The sequence below is a fragment of the Pinus tabuliformis genome, chromosome 8 (genome assembly GCF_031772625.1).
Source record: "Pinus tabuliformis cultivar Carrire ecotype Pingquan chromosome 8, CPIR1, whole genome shotgun sequence".
NCBI classification, from domain to species: Eukaryota; Viridiplantae; Streptophyta; class Pinopsida; order Pinales; family Pinaceae; genus Pinus; species Pinus tabuliformis.
Window position 1 is genome coordinate 38,167,657 of NC_142294.1, and position 16,056 is coordinate 38,183,712.

Below are 16,056 nucleotides of genomic sequence, written 5' to 3' on the forward strand. Positions count from 1 at the left end.
GCATGCACTCTAGCAATTATGCCTAGGGGGCATCACGCACAGTTTTCTCTCTGTTTCAAGCTTGTGTAAAAATGAAACTACTTTGAAGCATAGTTTTTCTCTGTTTCAAGCTTTTGTAAAAATGAAACCTATCTCGAGTCAATTTCAGTTATTTTCAAGACTCGTTAAACTCATGAAAATCCTGAGATTATTTTGCTATCTTTCATTCTCGTAAAACAAATGAAAATGCCGAGTTCTTTCCGTCTTTTCCTGCTCGTAAATTAAATTGAAAGTCGGCCATATGAGTACATTTTTATCATTTTTTCGAACTCATTAAAACTTACGAGAAAATGAAAACCATGAGTACATTTTTATCATTTTTTCGAACTCATTAAAACTTACGAGAAAATGAAAACCATGAGTATATTTTTATCATTTTTTCGAACTCGTTAAAACTTACGAAAAAGTGAAACCTTAGAGTCATCTTTAAGCCCTTTTCTGACTCCTAAAAAATGAAAAGATTGCCGAGCATTTCTTTTACACTCGTTAAAACGAAATTAAAAGACGGTCCTCTTACAGCCCTTTTCTGACCGTAAAAACATGAAAATATTGCCGGATTTTTGTCGTTTCAAATTCGATATTGGAAATAAAACGACGTGTCCTTGATCGCTTTTTACTTTTCAGATCAGAGACACTAATCATGAAAGTACTCCTTGGTCATAAAGATCAAGCGGTTCTCTCAAGTATTATTTTATACTTTTTCGGGCTTGGGAGACACAAATTTACGAAAAAGGTCAACCCTGGAGTCTTCTTAAGTTTTTCAAACTCTCTAAAATTTAAAAACGCCGAGTTTCTCCTATATTGGACTCATTAAAATTTCACAGTAAAGGACCTGTTCGATTACAAACAGGAACGGACCACTCCTTCTTAGGGTTCGAATCTAAACTAAGTTGGACTCATCTGAAGGATGAGCTTATAATCAAGCAAATGTTATCCTCCTCAAGCTTGTAAAAAAATAAAGAGGTACTTGCCAGAAATGGTGGGGGAAAAGAGAGAAAAATGAGCCTATTTGTTATCCTTTGTCTCAGAAAAACCTTATCACCACTCTTGAACACGACACTTTTCATTCACCTGGGTTGGGAAATCCTTTGCCTAATAGTTGATCAAACCACATTGAAAGTCTTCAACCGGTTTCTGGGTATTAACTTTGGGTCAATTGTCACCAAGCCATCTGTTGTGTCGTTATGTGTTCAAGAGGTCACTGCAAATAAACCATTCATCTGCAAAATACCTGTCATCCATCTTGACCATCCCTGAGTCAGTCCTTACAGCTACATTTCTTCAACTTGATCTATGATTTCGTGTTGTGGGCTTGCCTGCAACGGATCACTTTCTATCGACATCAGCACATTATCTAGAAAGATGATCTAGGAATCATCAGTACCTTGAAATCTGCATGCCTCAATGGAAGGTTTCTCGCCTTTGACGACGGTTTACATCATTGACTTTCAATCGAAGGATTCTGTGACATGTTCGACATCAACACATTCATTCACATCTCACGGATTGTACTGGGTACTTTGAGAACCATTGACATCACTGGTGGTCTCTCTCACACTTGTTAACAGTTTACATCATTGACTGGTAATCAAGTGGTTTCTACCATGTTCGACATCAACTCATTTATTCGCATGGATAGAATCGTACTATTTCGGGAAGTAGAAATGAAGACCCTGGATCTAGTTTCCGCCATCCAGGCTGCGAGGAGTTTTGTATTCATTATACAGTAGACTAATTATAAATAGATGGCTGCGTCCATACTGTGTCTACATGTGTCTATGATTATGATGTATTGCAAAATCATTCCTATATCAGAGCAGTAGTTAGTTTGTTAGTTAAGTTTTGATCTGAGTATGGGAATGCCTACCTCAGCGATGATATGATCTCATATATGTATTTTGTGTTGAATATTTGCAGGTTCCGACTGGGCTCTCCACAAGATAATCCTCGAAATGATAAAGTGCTTCACCCTTCCTAGATGATATGAAACCCTAATCTACTACAGACTTCGCACTTTAGGGGGCAATCTGTTACACTAAAATTTGTCACCATGACTATTTGCAGTTAGTATGGCTCCATCAATAGTCATACTATCCTCCTTGGCAAGTCTTATACCTCTGCTCCTCATGTCAAACTCCAAAAAAGAGAGAAAGCCTTTAAAAATCAATATAACTCTGGTTACGTAGTTTCTCTCACTCTTACCTGCGTGTACGCACCTCAAATTCATAATACCTGCGTACTTGTACGCTCTGTCTGTAAAGGGGTGGGTGCATACCCCTGTAAAAGTCAAAAGGCGCAAGTTTTACTTCAAAAAACTTACTTGTGGTCAATTCTAGAGCATTCTAGAAGATGGTTTGACGTGGATTGGGCGCCTCCAGATGGTTCATGCATCCCAATGAAAGAGGAACTTATCCCATGAAGAGGGGAGCTATCCCTTTGAAAGAGGGGCTTATCCCATTGATGGTGGACCTGATTAACTTCCTCCAAAGCATTATAAATACAGGCATTGGGCCAGAGGGAGGGGAGGTTGAAAGCTGAACATTCCTAAGGGTAGATGCTGCTGAAATTAGGACTCCCTTATAGAGCTTGAGAGGAGAGATTCCAATCCTTTCCTAGCTTCATTTGGAAGTGGGTGAGCTGATCAAAGTAGAGGAGAACTCTTGCTGGACCCTGGGAGGGACCTGCACAACACCAAGGCACTGGTTGTAATGGTTTCTTTTGTTTCCAATTAATACAATTAAGTTCATTTTTCTCAACAAGTTGTTATATATAATTTGTTTCATAAACTCCTTGGTCTTTATGATGAATATGTTTTATGATATGAGTTATTCAGGTGCTATGTAATCGTTTGCTTGTTAGTGAATGTAGGCTTCAAGGAGAAGGAGCTCATCTGGATCGGAGAGGCTTGGCTGCTACAAACAGCGTTGGACTAGAGGTAAGCCTTAAACACCTGGTTGCTTTTATTTTAAATGCATATTTAGGGAAAGATAGTGCTTGATTGTTTTGTTTGTCACTAGAAAAGCCTTGTTTTCTAGGGAGGTCGGTTTTGTCCGCAAAATTGACTCTTTCCACATGACACCCCATCTCTAGCATGTATGCATGATGTGTTTCATGTTTCTATTTTGCCTCATTATATTTCAGATCCTTCGCATGTTATTGACTTAGGCCATTTGCAGGTTTTAGGAAGGGAACAACGATGGTCGAACCAGTTAGCATACTTGACCAACGAACTTTACAGCTTGGACAATAGTTAGTGGACCAGGTTAAGGTCCAGTGGGACAATTATACTCCCAGTTTAGCCACTTGGGAGGACGTCGAGGATATGTGTCACTGTTTTCCTTACCTATTCCAAGGACTTCGAGACGAAGTCTATTATTAAGAGGGGGTGTATGTAGTGCCCCACTCTAATTGGCTGATAGTGATATGACATTAACATTTATTTAGCCCTAAGCCCCGCACTTTATTCTTTAAGGACCTCAGGTTGAGGATCTGAACACATGACTCTATTATTAGTGGTTGTAATGTTTATGTATGTTCTCCATTGATATTATGATGATGGTATCATTAATGGTTATGTATGTTCTTTATTGGTATTATGATGATTGTAGCATTAATGATTATGCATGTTCTCTATTGATATTATGATGATTGTAGCATTAATGGTTATGTTTGTTCTCTGTTGATATTATTATGATGATTGCAGTAAAGGATATGTATGCTCTCTATTAATATCATGATGATGATAACTTTGATGGATAGGTATGTTTTCAATTGATGTTACGATGATGATAGCTTTGATGGATATGTATGTTTCCATTGATGTTATTATAATGATAACCATGATGGATGTGTCCCCTATGTTAGCTACTTACATTAGTTCTAGTTCACAATGAACAATGATGTGAATGACTACGTGATGTTGATGATGCTATTATGACAATGACTAACACTAAGAAAATTTGTTACTGATGATTATTGAGTATGACTGGAAACCACCAGAGGCACTCGCATATGATGAGTTGACGACACCCCGTTTAATGGAAATTAATATTTTGTCTTTGAAATTCTAAGTCAATTTTGAAACATACTATATATATATATATATATATATATATATATATATATATATATATATATATATATATATATATATATATATATATATATATATATATATATATATATATATATATATATATATATTCTGATGATATGTTAGTGGTTGCAGGAAGAGATTAGTTGCTTGGCCAAATGACTCACATTTGGGTGATGGGGTTGTACAGTTGGATGGAACTGCAGGGGAGGGGTGGGACAGTGTCCCTTACCTCACCCGCTAGCACTCCCACCGTGACTTGGGCTAGAAAGGTTGAAACACCTTCGCCTTGAAGATCACGATGTTATCGGGGTAGGTCCCAAATTTGGGTAGCTCATGAAGATTTTACTGGGGGCGCGCATCAAGGCGAATTCCTTGATCCCTAGCACCATTAGTCTCACTATAGCAAGCAACATAAGAGGTGATAGCGGTCTTTTTCATTGCACCTATACTTTCCCCTAGTAGCCACTGGATGTTTGAAAGGCAGGTGGCGTTTCACCCTTGGAACTTCAAGGGAAGTTCTTGAAGGGCTAGACCAACTTGGCATCACAAATAAACTGTTAGGCGTGACACCCTTGGAACTTCAAGGGAAGTTCATGAAGGGTATGACCAACTTGGCACCATTGGAATCATTAAAACTAAAATAAAAAATTAATAAATATAATCAAGATATGAAAACCCTGTAAATTCACATCATGGTAAATGGCATTAGACCCAAGGTAACTAAATCAAGAATAAAACTTTCGGTAAGGGGAGAATAGGAAGAAATAAAATATTCTACCTTGAGAACTCTACCCTTCCCAGATTGGAAAATATTAGGTAGATAATGTACATAAGTAACTTAATCAGGTGAACCTAATATAGAAGAATGGAGAAGAAGGGAAAATGGAGCAAAATAGAGCTAGGTCATCTAGGTCCGAGAATGGAGGTTTGGAGGCGGCCGCCATGACCTGCATGCAGTGCATCAAGGAAGCTGAAGCAACGGGTAGATGGAGGGTCCTGGTTTGTAGTTTTGAGTGTTCTGATGATCCTTTTTGGTAGGATCAAACTATTTGATGGGTCTCAGGCTCCCTGGAGTTTGAGAATACATGATACAAATGGTCAAAGGAGGTCTTTGCATCCCGAGCAACAAGTCCGTTATCGCCTGGCCAGCTTGGAGTTTTGTATTGACTTAGGCCCCCCACTATCTGCTCATCCCGGAAGGTGTGGCTGATATGGGGCATGAGGATGGACTTAAGATGGACGTGGTCAGGATACAGCACAGAGGGTTGTGCTATTGTCCTCTAGAGGATTCGAACATCGTTTTCCTACATCGGCCTCTTTCCCGTAGTTAGCCGCTCAATGGCGTAGGGAAAATCAGAGTGCTATTTATAGTGGTTGGGTCATGGAACTTGCATCACAGTGGAGGGGGCGGGAACGAGGGCTCGCCATCCCCTGTGCCTTGGTGTGTAGAATTTTCTCTACAAATCAGCTAGCTCACTGATATCATGTAGAAATTTTACTTGCAGATCAAACTGATATATGCAATGTACTAAAGCATAATACTAGATCTACATCTACCATAAACTTTGCGGAAGCTTAATTGGACAGACCTGGGCGTGCGTTTTCTTCGGCTGATGAGAGGAGCTCTCGCTCTGATGATTCTGGTGTTGCAAGTGTTTACCTTATTCGCGATTGGTATACTTCTACGTGGGAGTGTTGTTCGCGCTGTGAAAAATACGGGGGGTTGAGCAAAGAAAGAAGGTCAGTAAGGAACTCTGCGCACATGAAGGGGGCAAGTAACATGAGCAACATCAAGCATGAACACATATAACTGATAAGAAGGAAACAATCACACATAACACAGAATATATCACTGGGGAAAGCACCAACATAAAACCCCAACATTGTATTATCAATCAAGTGGAAATCCTCAACAACATACAAAAAGAATCAGCTCAAAAGCTATCCTGCTCTCTCTGTACTCTGATGATAAAGCTCATGGACTACCTAGCCCTATATATAAAGGTTGCACCTCAGGTCCAAGCTCCTATTTCCTTGCGCAGTTTTGATTGGGGTCCAATTACAAAACACATGTAAATTGGCCTGATCATACCTGCTGTCAACCTCAGGTCCAACTACGCAATACTTGAGGACTCAAGTTCCTCCTGCATGCAAGGAATACTTACTAGAAATATCCTAGCAACTGATAGAACATTGTCCCACCATCTGATCTCAACTGGGTCTTTGTCTGAACTGCCATGCATCAGTTATCCATGAGAGAATACTTAGTTATCTGAAAATAATAGTTGTCACATGCATGCAAGCATCAACAAACTATATCTCATTAATTTAACAACTTGTTAAATTAATCTAACTGGACTTGACTATGTTAAACTAAGTCAACTGATCCTCCCATTATAGAACTAGTCCTTAATTCCTCAATCAGTGGAGAAAATCAAGGACACATTCCCCAATTAGTGGAGAAATAATTGCATGTTCTCACAAAGACTTCAAGTTTGCTTTTCCTTAACTAATTAACTCATGGAGAATTAATTAATTAATATTCCAAACTACTGGTAGACCAAATTTGAATTTAATTCCTATAGATAAACCAAGGACTGCTATAAATAGGAAGGGACCCAGAAATGTTATGTTTAGAAGATGTTATTTTTAGCAGATTCACCTCTCACCCAAGGTGGCCAAAATGCTCATTGGCCAAACTACTATTTTTAAAAGTTTTATTTTTTGGCACTTCCTAAATTTAGCATTTCTTGTTGCACACTTTTCAACACTCCCTCTCAACAAGAAAGGCTTCCTCTCGAACCCGATCCTGTAACTCTGGAATGTTCTGCATGCAACACATCTACCAAGTGCGGTTGCTCCAGCAACACTCAGAACAAAAAACTCCCAACTGACCTCCATGTTGGGCTAGAAACATACTCTGATGTTGAAGCTCTACTTGCTGCTGACAAGTGCTCCCTCTCTAACCTCTGTGCTACTGCAACATCTCCATTCATCTCGCACCATTGAACCCTTCTCTGTGCCACCCTGCACTATGCAACACACTTGTGCCTCTCGCATTGTTGCAGCCTGCATGCTCTGTGTTGTCCTAGGATTCCCTGCACTGTAGCTCTCTTTGTCACTCCATCCACATCTGTCTCTACTCAATCATTCAGTTCTTGCTACTCCACATCGGGGCTCCCATAGCAAGGTCTCATCCAAGAGGTTGGGTACCTCAAGGATCCTGCCCCTCCTCCTTGGGACAATCACTCTATATCGCCCCACCTCCTACCTGGAGTTATGGCTGCATGTGATCCCTATGCCCACCTAGCTCAAAGTTTCCCCCTACTATAGGTCTCTGCATGAGTAGATGTCTCTACTCGATCTTCACTCAACTTCCCCTATTGTGGCTACTCCACAACCTCCTGAAGTTGTTGCACCAATCATGGCTCCTCCACAATCGTCTGAGACTTCTTCTGGAGCGGCATGTTGAGAGGTAATATACCCTCCCTCTCAACCACCAAGTCTCCATCAGTTGCCTTGCTGCGCAAGGCTTTGCATGCATCTTGAACCTCAAGAGCATACAGGTTCTTGACCCATGAACCGATCTACTTCACCTGTCTAGTGATGATGTGTCTAAGGAAAACCTTTCCCTTACTGAAGACTATATCATAGCCTCTGTCTTCCAGCATTGCGATCGACACCAAGTTTCTCTTCAGTCCTGGTACATACTTGACATCGGTCAAGGTAAGGCAAGCTCCATGCTCCCTCTGAAAAATAGCCGTGCCTACACCTGAGACACTATACTTTTCATCATTACCCATCGCTATGTTTATCTGGAGATCTTTCTCCTCCAAAGTACTTAACAAACTCTTGTCACCGATCATGTGGAAAGAAGCTCCACCATTAAGAAACCAACCACTTCCCACCATGGATGAAACCATGCATGCGAAGAGTGTGAAATCCAACTCAAACTATGAAGCAAGTGCCTCACCTTCAGATCCTTCCCCGGATCCCTTCTTGGATTTCCTCTATGGAAAATTTGCAGCATAATGGCCCACCTCATGACTTTTGATTTGTCAACCTTCTTCCCACCATTGGAAGAACTAGATTCAGAAAGAGAAACCTTCTCCTTCCCCTTCTTTTCCTTACTCGCTAAGGCACAGTTCTCCTCATCCTCCATGGATGAAGAACCGTCTCTGGTGCTCCGTCTGATCTCCTCCTGCATCAAATCCGACCATAGTTGTTCCCAATCTGGCAATTTATCCCTTCCATTAACCGAGTCTTGGTAGCTATGCCAGCTCTTAGGAAGGCCAAGGAGTGCTAGACTCACCATATCATCATTAGTTGTCACGACCCCTACACTTGCAAGCTCATCCCTGCATGTGATGAGCTTGGTCAGATACATAAAGATCGTCTCATCCTTTTCACACTTGATCTTTCGAAGTTTTTCCTTCAGTGCCAGCTTCCTCTGATCACTTGTATTCTGATATAAATCTTTCAATGTTTTCCACATTGCAAACGGAGTCTCCTTCCCATGGAGGCTCGAGACAATGTGATCTCACACTCCCTCCAAGAGAATTCTCCTAGCTCTAGCCACACACTTCTTCCATTCCACCAGTTGAGTAGCATCAGTAGGCTTAGGGACTTCTTGATCAATGAAGTCCTTAAGGCCGTTATCTTCCAATACTACCTCCATGTGATCCTTCCAAGCTATATAGTTTGAGTTGCCATCAAGGGCATACTCAAGCCTCAAACCATAGAATGTCATCGGTGAAATAGATGTGATAAGAACTTGAGATCTATATCCCGAATAATAAACTTCGAATTCCTTCTTGTATATTGTTCTTCCTTGATCACCTGTTCTCTGATACCATGTAGAATTTTCTCTACAAATTAGCTAGCTCACTGATATCATGTAGAAATTTCACCTACAAATCAAACTGATATATGCAATGTACTAAAGCATAATACTAGATCTACATCTACCATAAACTTTACGGAAGCTTAATTGAACATGAGCAACATCAAGCATGAACACATATAACTGATAAGAAGGAATCAATCACACATAACATAGAATATATCACTGGGGAAAGCACCAGCATAAAACCCCAACACTATATTATCAATCAAGTGGAAATCCTCAACAACATACAAAAAGAATCAGCTCAAAAGCTATCCTGCTCTCTCTATACTCTGATGATAAAGCTCATGGACTACCTAGCCCTGTATATAAAGGCTGCACCTTAGGTCCAGGCTCCTATTTCCTTGCGCAGTTTTGATTGGGGTCCAATTTCAAAACACATGTAAATTGGCCTGATCATACCTGCTGTCAACCTCAGATCCAACTATGCAATACTTGAGGACTCAAGTTCCTCCTGCATGCAAGGAATACTTACTAGAAATGCCCTAGCAACTGACAGAACACTGTCCCACCATCTGATCTCAATTGGGTCTCTGTATGAACTGCCATGCATCAGTTATCCATGAGAGAATACTCAATTATCTAAAAATAATAATTGTCACATGCATGCAAGCATCAACAAACTATATCTCATTAATTTAACAGCTTGTTAAATTAATCTAACTGGACTTGACTAAGTTAAACTAAGTCAACTGATCCTCCCATTGTAGAACTCATCCTTAATTCCTCAATCAGTGGAACAAATCAAGGACACATTCCCCAATTAGTCGAGAAATAATTGCATGTTCTCACAAAGACTTCAAGTTTGCTTTTCCTTAACTAATTAACTCATGGAGAATTAATTAATTAATATTCCAAACTGCTGGTAAGACCAAATTCGAATTTACTTCCTATAGATAGACCAGGGACTGCTATAAATAGGAAGGGACCCAGAAATGCTATTTTTAGAAGATGTTATTTTTAGCAGAGTCACCTCTCACCCAAGGTGGCCAAAATGCTCATTGGCCAAACTGCTATTTTTAGAAGTGCTATTTTTAGCAGTTCTATTTTTTGGCACTTCCTAAATTTAGCATTTCTTGTTGCACACTTTTCAACATGGTGCATCAGGGGGTGGGCGTTTATATAAAATCGGTGCACTACTCTCAGCTGTTGGGTGTTTATTCTCTGCGCCTTTGCCCCCTTTGATGCATCATTTTTTTCTCTTTGGCCCACCATTTCCCTGGTGGGTTCGAGATCTGGACTTGGGCATGTATGTGGAGGCCCTGTTTCCTTCCTTGGTCATGCAGTGCTCAGCGCTGCCCTCTGGGCCTTTCGGGCTCCCCTCAACATTGTGGCCCAGCAAACACGAAAGGGTCTTCGGCTCCTAAAACAAGGTAAGTCCTCTGTGCTTCCAAATATTTCTTAAAACCCCTATTGGGTCCTCAGTGATAATATGGGTAAAAAACACAGACTGAGTTAAACATCTGAAGCAAAACATCAAGGAATTGTTTGGGTACCTAGACCAAATGCAATATTTGATATATGAGGGCAGAGCATTGCGGGACATTGGGTCATTAAACGAGTACCACATCCTTGTAGCTTCTACCATTATTCTCAATATGAGACTTCGTGGTGGGGCAGCATCAGCCAGCAAATAAAAAAACTAGGGAAAAGGATATGGGAGTAGTAATTTGAAAAATACAGAGGCCAAAAGCAGGGGGCAGAACCTTTCAAGAACATTCTACAGGGGAAAAGAGCAGAAACATAACAAACAAAATTGGGAGGTTCATCCCCCAACCCATACATTGTGGAGCAGCTAAATTCCATCCCTGAACTTGAAATTGATAACACAGAAACAGATGTAAATTGTTTTTCATTTGAATCACAAGCCATCATTTGTCATTTTAACTATTTTTTGCCATAATCGGTAGAGCTTTTTCACTGGATCTTGACCAACTGATCCATGGATTGTGAAATTCATCTATGCTCAAAAGGGTTCTTCATAGTAAAATTCCCTTCTTCGAAGGCTAGGAACACCATTCTACAGGATGCATCATGGTTCTGGGGATCAACAGGCCTGTTCATCACTCCTTGGTTCCCAGAATTTGATGCAAACACCATGATTGTCTCCAGAATGCCTGTATGGGTTCGCTTGCACAATCTTCCTCTTCATTTCTAGGATGAACGTGTTCTTACTAGTGTTGGGAACATTATTGGGTCATATATTAAGACAGATACTCAAAGATTGGAGAGGATATACACATATGCACTGATATGTGTGGAAGTAGATCTTACAAAAGGACTATCATATCATATCCAACTGATCCATAGTCAGAGGAACTGGACTCAGATACTAGACTATGAGAACACAACTTTCAGGTGTACAATTTGCAGGCAAACAGGACACCTTCGGAACATGTGTCCAAATGCTAAGAAAGACTCCAGTAGAAAGAAGAAAACTGGTAAATAGCCTAAAGGTTGGAATTTCCCTCCACCAAAGCAGGAAGAGGAGGAGGATGAGGCAGACGAGGAACCCATAGTTTTTGGGAACACCCAGACAACACAGGCACCAGAAACCCAGGGGGAACACACACAAGAACCCATGGAACCACAGATCAACCAGGTACAAACAACAGACATGCCAGAAACAATGGAACCTAGTGGGTACAAGCGTACACATTCATCAGACAATTCAGATTCAGACAAAGACAATACTAGACCTGATGATATTCAGCTCGCACTTGTCACTACTTTGCCGTCTCAAGGGGGTGGCACAAGGTTGAGAAGAAAAAAGGGAGGAAAACTTAGTTTTTCACCCATTGTATATTAGTTCATTTTCCTTTGTATGTTTATGCTTATCATCGGCCAATGGCTTGGTGATGCTTGGTTATTAGCAAATGCAACATGTAATTTTATTTTCATTAATAAAATTACACCTTTTTTCCTTGGAAAAAAAAGTAACTTAATTAGGTAAAAGGGGGAAAGAGGGACATAGATGTAAGTATAAAGATTAATCCTAAAATAGTCAAACTTCATTAAGAGAAGAGGATGGTGAATTAAAATAAGATTAATAAATTAAATTTTAGAGAAATTTATAGAACCCCCATGTGGCAACATAAGAATATCCATCTAAGAGGCAAATTCAGTTGAATTAGGAAGTAGTTAGGGGACAAAATCTTAGACTTATCAATTGACTTTAGTAATGAACACAAATTAAGGAGTAGAAAAGGGGGATCAAGAGACAACTAGGAGAAGAAATAGGAAGTCTTGTTGGGGTGAGAAAAATATTATTTTTAAATTAAAATTTAAGTAAATAATTTTGGAGATCCTTGGTGAGAGAGTGACACATGGGTGGGTGAATAACCAAACTACTGGATTAATAAAAATAATTAATTATGCATCAAATGCAAAGTTTCACCTATGAAGCCTCCTATAAAAGAAGGGGCAAGCCATGGGAGAAGGGACTTTTTTTAACCCTATTGTTGGATGGATGAGATTATGTCAGAGTAGTGATAGCAAGCTATAATTGAGTTTGGTGAGGTAGAGGACTTTAGAGAGGGTACTCTTGAGCCAAGGAGTGTTATCCTCTACCAGCTAGCACATTTCCTCCATTATACAACCCCATTGTAGCTCGGGGGTCTGCGGGGAAGGAGAGTACCGAAGGAGTAGGTTGGGAGGTCAACCGGTGGGTCAATACATTTCGATTAAGCACGTCAAAATTCACACTTGGAGGGAAAATGACAACAAGGGAGTGAAAGTACGGCAAGTCAAGATTGAATCTCGTCTCTTGGTGAATGATACCTATGTTATTATAACGTTATTTTATATAAATTCATTGTGACTATAGTTAATAGCATGTAAAATAGATGATATGTGTAATGAAGTGAATTTCATGGATGTTTTATATAAGTGCTTAATATTTTTGAGTTCTCAATGTTATATTTTTATGGTTGTATTCTTAGTTTTTTGTATTACTCTTAAAAAATATATATCATAGGGTTGGTCCGTACAAGATCCTCTCTTCTATCCAAAATATAAAGATGTCAGTGATTAGGCTCATAAAATTTTGATAGATGGCAACCTCAGGAATATTATTTCCATTATGGTCCTTATCATTTATGTCATATTTTATGGTCTCCATAGGATTATGATTAGTAGGCAAGGGAGATTGATGATATGGAAAATCACATGTGGGTTTCCCATGATGATCATACCGAAAATGGGGGATTATAAATTGATTATGATCTTGACAGTGTGTCAAAGGAGATAAAGTATAGTCAATGAGGGGTTCTTCCTTGACACCATACTCAAAAGGGGGGCTCATGGTCACTCGGGATCATTTGAAAAGGGGCAAGGGAATCACTTGTGAAATACTTAAAGTGATGAACAAAAGGATAAAGCAAAGGGGAGGGTGAAGTATTATATTCAACAGGTTTTTCCTCCTCAAATCATCCTTTTCATGTAAGGGAAAATAATGACCCTTCTTCTCAAGGGTATCGATGGATATATCATCATAAATAATGCCTGAGAGAAAGGGGAGACCACTCTCAACCTCATCTTCCTTGTTAATATCATAAATGGGAGCACAATCAAATTGAGGACCAACAATTTCCCATTTCTCCTTTTCGATGTGGAAGTAATATTCAATGTCATCTTTCAAGGGGCTAATGGGGTCACCTTCTTCAAGGTTTTGAAAAGGAGATTCATCGAGAGTAATATCCTTGAGAAAGGTAAGGCTAGTCTCAACTTCGCTTTCCATGGACTCATCCTTCCCAACACATGTGTTCTCAAAATCACACTTTTCATCATGTGGAACCAAGGAGGACTCATCTTCCCATTCATCACTTAGATTCTGAAGGTCTTGATGATGCTCAATGAAGCCTTCCTCTTGAATGCTCAATGCGGGGCATACTTGAAAATGCCTAAGAAAGCCAACGACAAACTCCTCAATAGATGAGATGCTCATAGGTTCGTGATTTTGCAACCATGAGTTATGACCATAGAGATAACTAAATAATAACAACATAAGGACATCCTCATGGACCACTTTCTCCTTTGAAGTATGTGCATTAAATCTTTCTACATGGTCAATTACGGAGCTAGGGTCACCATAAAACACACGTACCTCACGTACAATGCTTCATGTGACATGATTGGGGGTGCCCAGGGACGCTAGCAATGTCCAAAGTGGGAAAATCATCAAATAAAGACACCCTACTTCAGGTAGACATGTAAATTTTGTAGGATTCGCCAGGGTGATTTTAAATCTGCCTAGAAAAATGGTTGCTTCACCCTACCAGCATCGACCTTAAATTTCAATGAAGAACTAGAGCTTTGTTCTTCCAATGGAGTCACCAATAATGATATGTCAATCTGTCATATGGGGGGAAAAACACATGTTTCATGTCCCCGACAACAACGCCAAAATGTTACTTCTCAAACTAGCAGGGGTCCTAAAAGGGGATCCTTGAAGGGCTACTACTAGGCTAAAGGAAACAATGGAGTGATAGCTCACTGTCACCTTGGCTACGACTCCCTACTCTTTACGGACATTCACCGATGGGAGGAGACTCTTTATGATAAGGATCACGAAATGGATGGACCAATGATAGGGCGAGGGGTGATCCTGGAAGACTATTAACAAGAGAGGCTCAATTATATGGCTTGCTTGTCTTGGAAGACAAGATGGAAGGCTCTCAAGGAAGGGCTTGGGGAGAATTTCAAGGGTTAGGTTTTGAGTATGTTTCTTCTAATGGAGGTCCCTAAGCCGTATAATTCTTGTTGAAAATTTGGTTCCAGGTGATCTTTGAAAAATTAACCATGATAGTGCATGGGACCACACAGAACCAAGTGGACCTGAGGTTACGTCAAGGGGATAGGATTTAGCAACCAATGTTATGCTTGAATTAATTAGGGAGGGGAAAGAGATAAAGGAATTAATTTTCAATGAAAGGCAATGTAAGGATCCCAGTGAGGTTTCTAGCCTAAGGGAAACCAAGGGCAAGAATTGGCCTTCGATCTAGGGCTTGCGATATCTCAAGATCCCACCTTTGGAATCTCATGAAATTTGGAGGGCTTCTTGAGGACACACCATCGCAATTGTGGACCAAATATTGAAGGAATTGGGTGGCTAGATCGTGAGATAATTGATTCCCTAGGTGACCTAGAGGACTAGACCTAGTGAAGAGGAAAGAGGAGAAGAAAAATAGGTTTAAGGTGATCACCTTTGGGTGGACCAATTCCAAATCCTTTGGGGAGATTAGAGTCAGGTATAATTATGACTATGGACCTTTGAATTTTCTAGGTCAAGGAGACCTCAAAGACAACTTTGCTTGACACTAGGGTAGCAGCAAAAGCAGCTTCAAAGAATTTATACTTCGTTTTGCAAGATAAATGGCTTGTCAAGATGAATTTCAGTAATGAAACATCCCTAGGAACATTCATTCACTATACATGGCCCATACATGAAGCATTCACTATCTAGAAACAAAATTCCCATAACTTCGCATAAGAGATGCAGCAAATAAGCCCTAGTATAGCGAAATCCCAAAAAAAATGTATGTGACAAAATTAGAATGAAAGAATAGCATTAAAATGTACTTACATGTATAAGAATATATCCTACCATCCAAAAACTTGTCATCAAGAAGCTCCAAGACATGAAAATTATCCGAACATCAAACTTCATTCCATGCTCCAAAAATTCGACCTCCAAGAAAGATAGCGAAAATCTCTAAAGATGTACTAGTTCCAAATCCAAGTGATGATACTAAAATGAATTCACATCACTTGTATATATACACTTCTAATGAGTTTGATTTAGCTAATTAGGCCTATATTATCCCCTACAATAAAATAATGTGCAAAATAACTAACTTTTGGTGACAAGCCCACCAAACTAGCTCATAAACAAAAGAATAAGCCTCTCAAGAGGTCGAATAATGAATAATGCATGTCATTTGGCCTTGGAGGAGGCCTAATGGATTCCATATGTGCCATAATGTGTAGTTGAACTCCCAAAAGTAGTGGACAATGG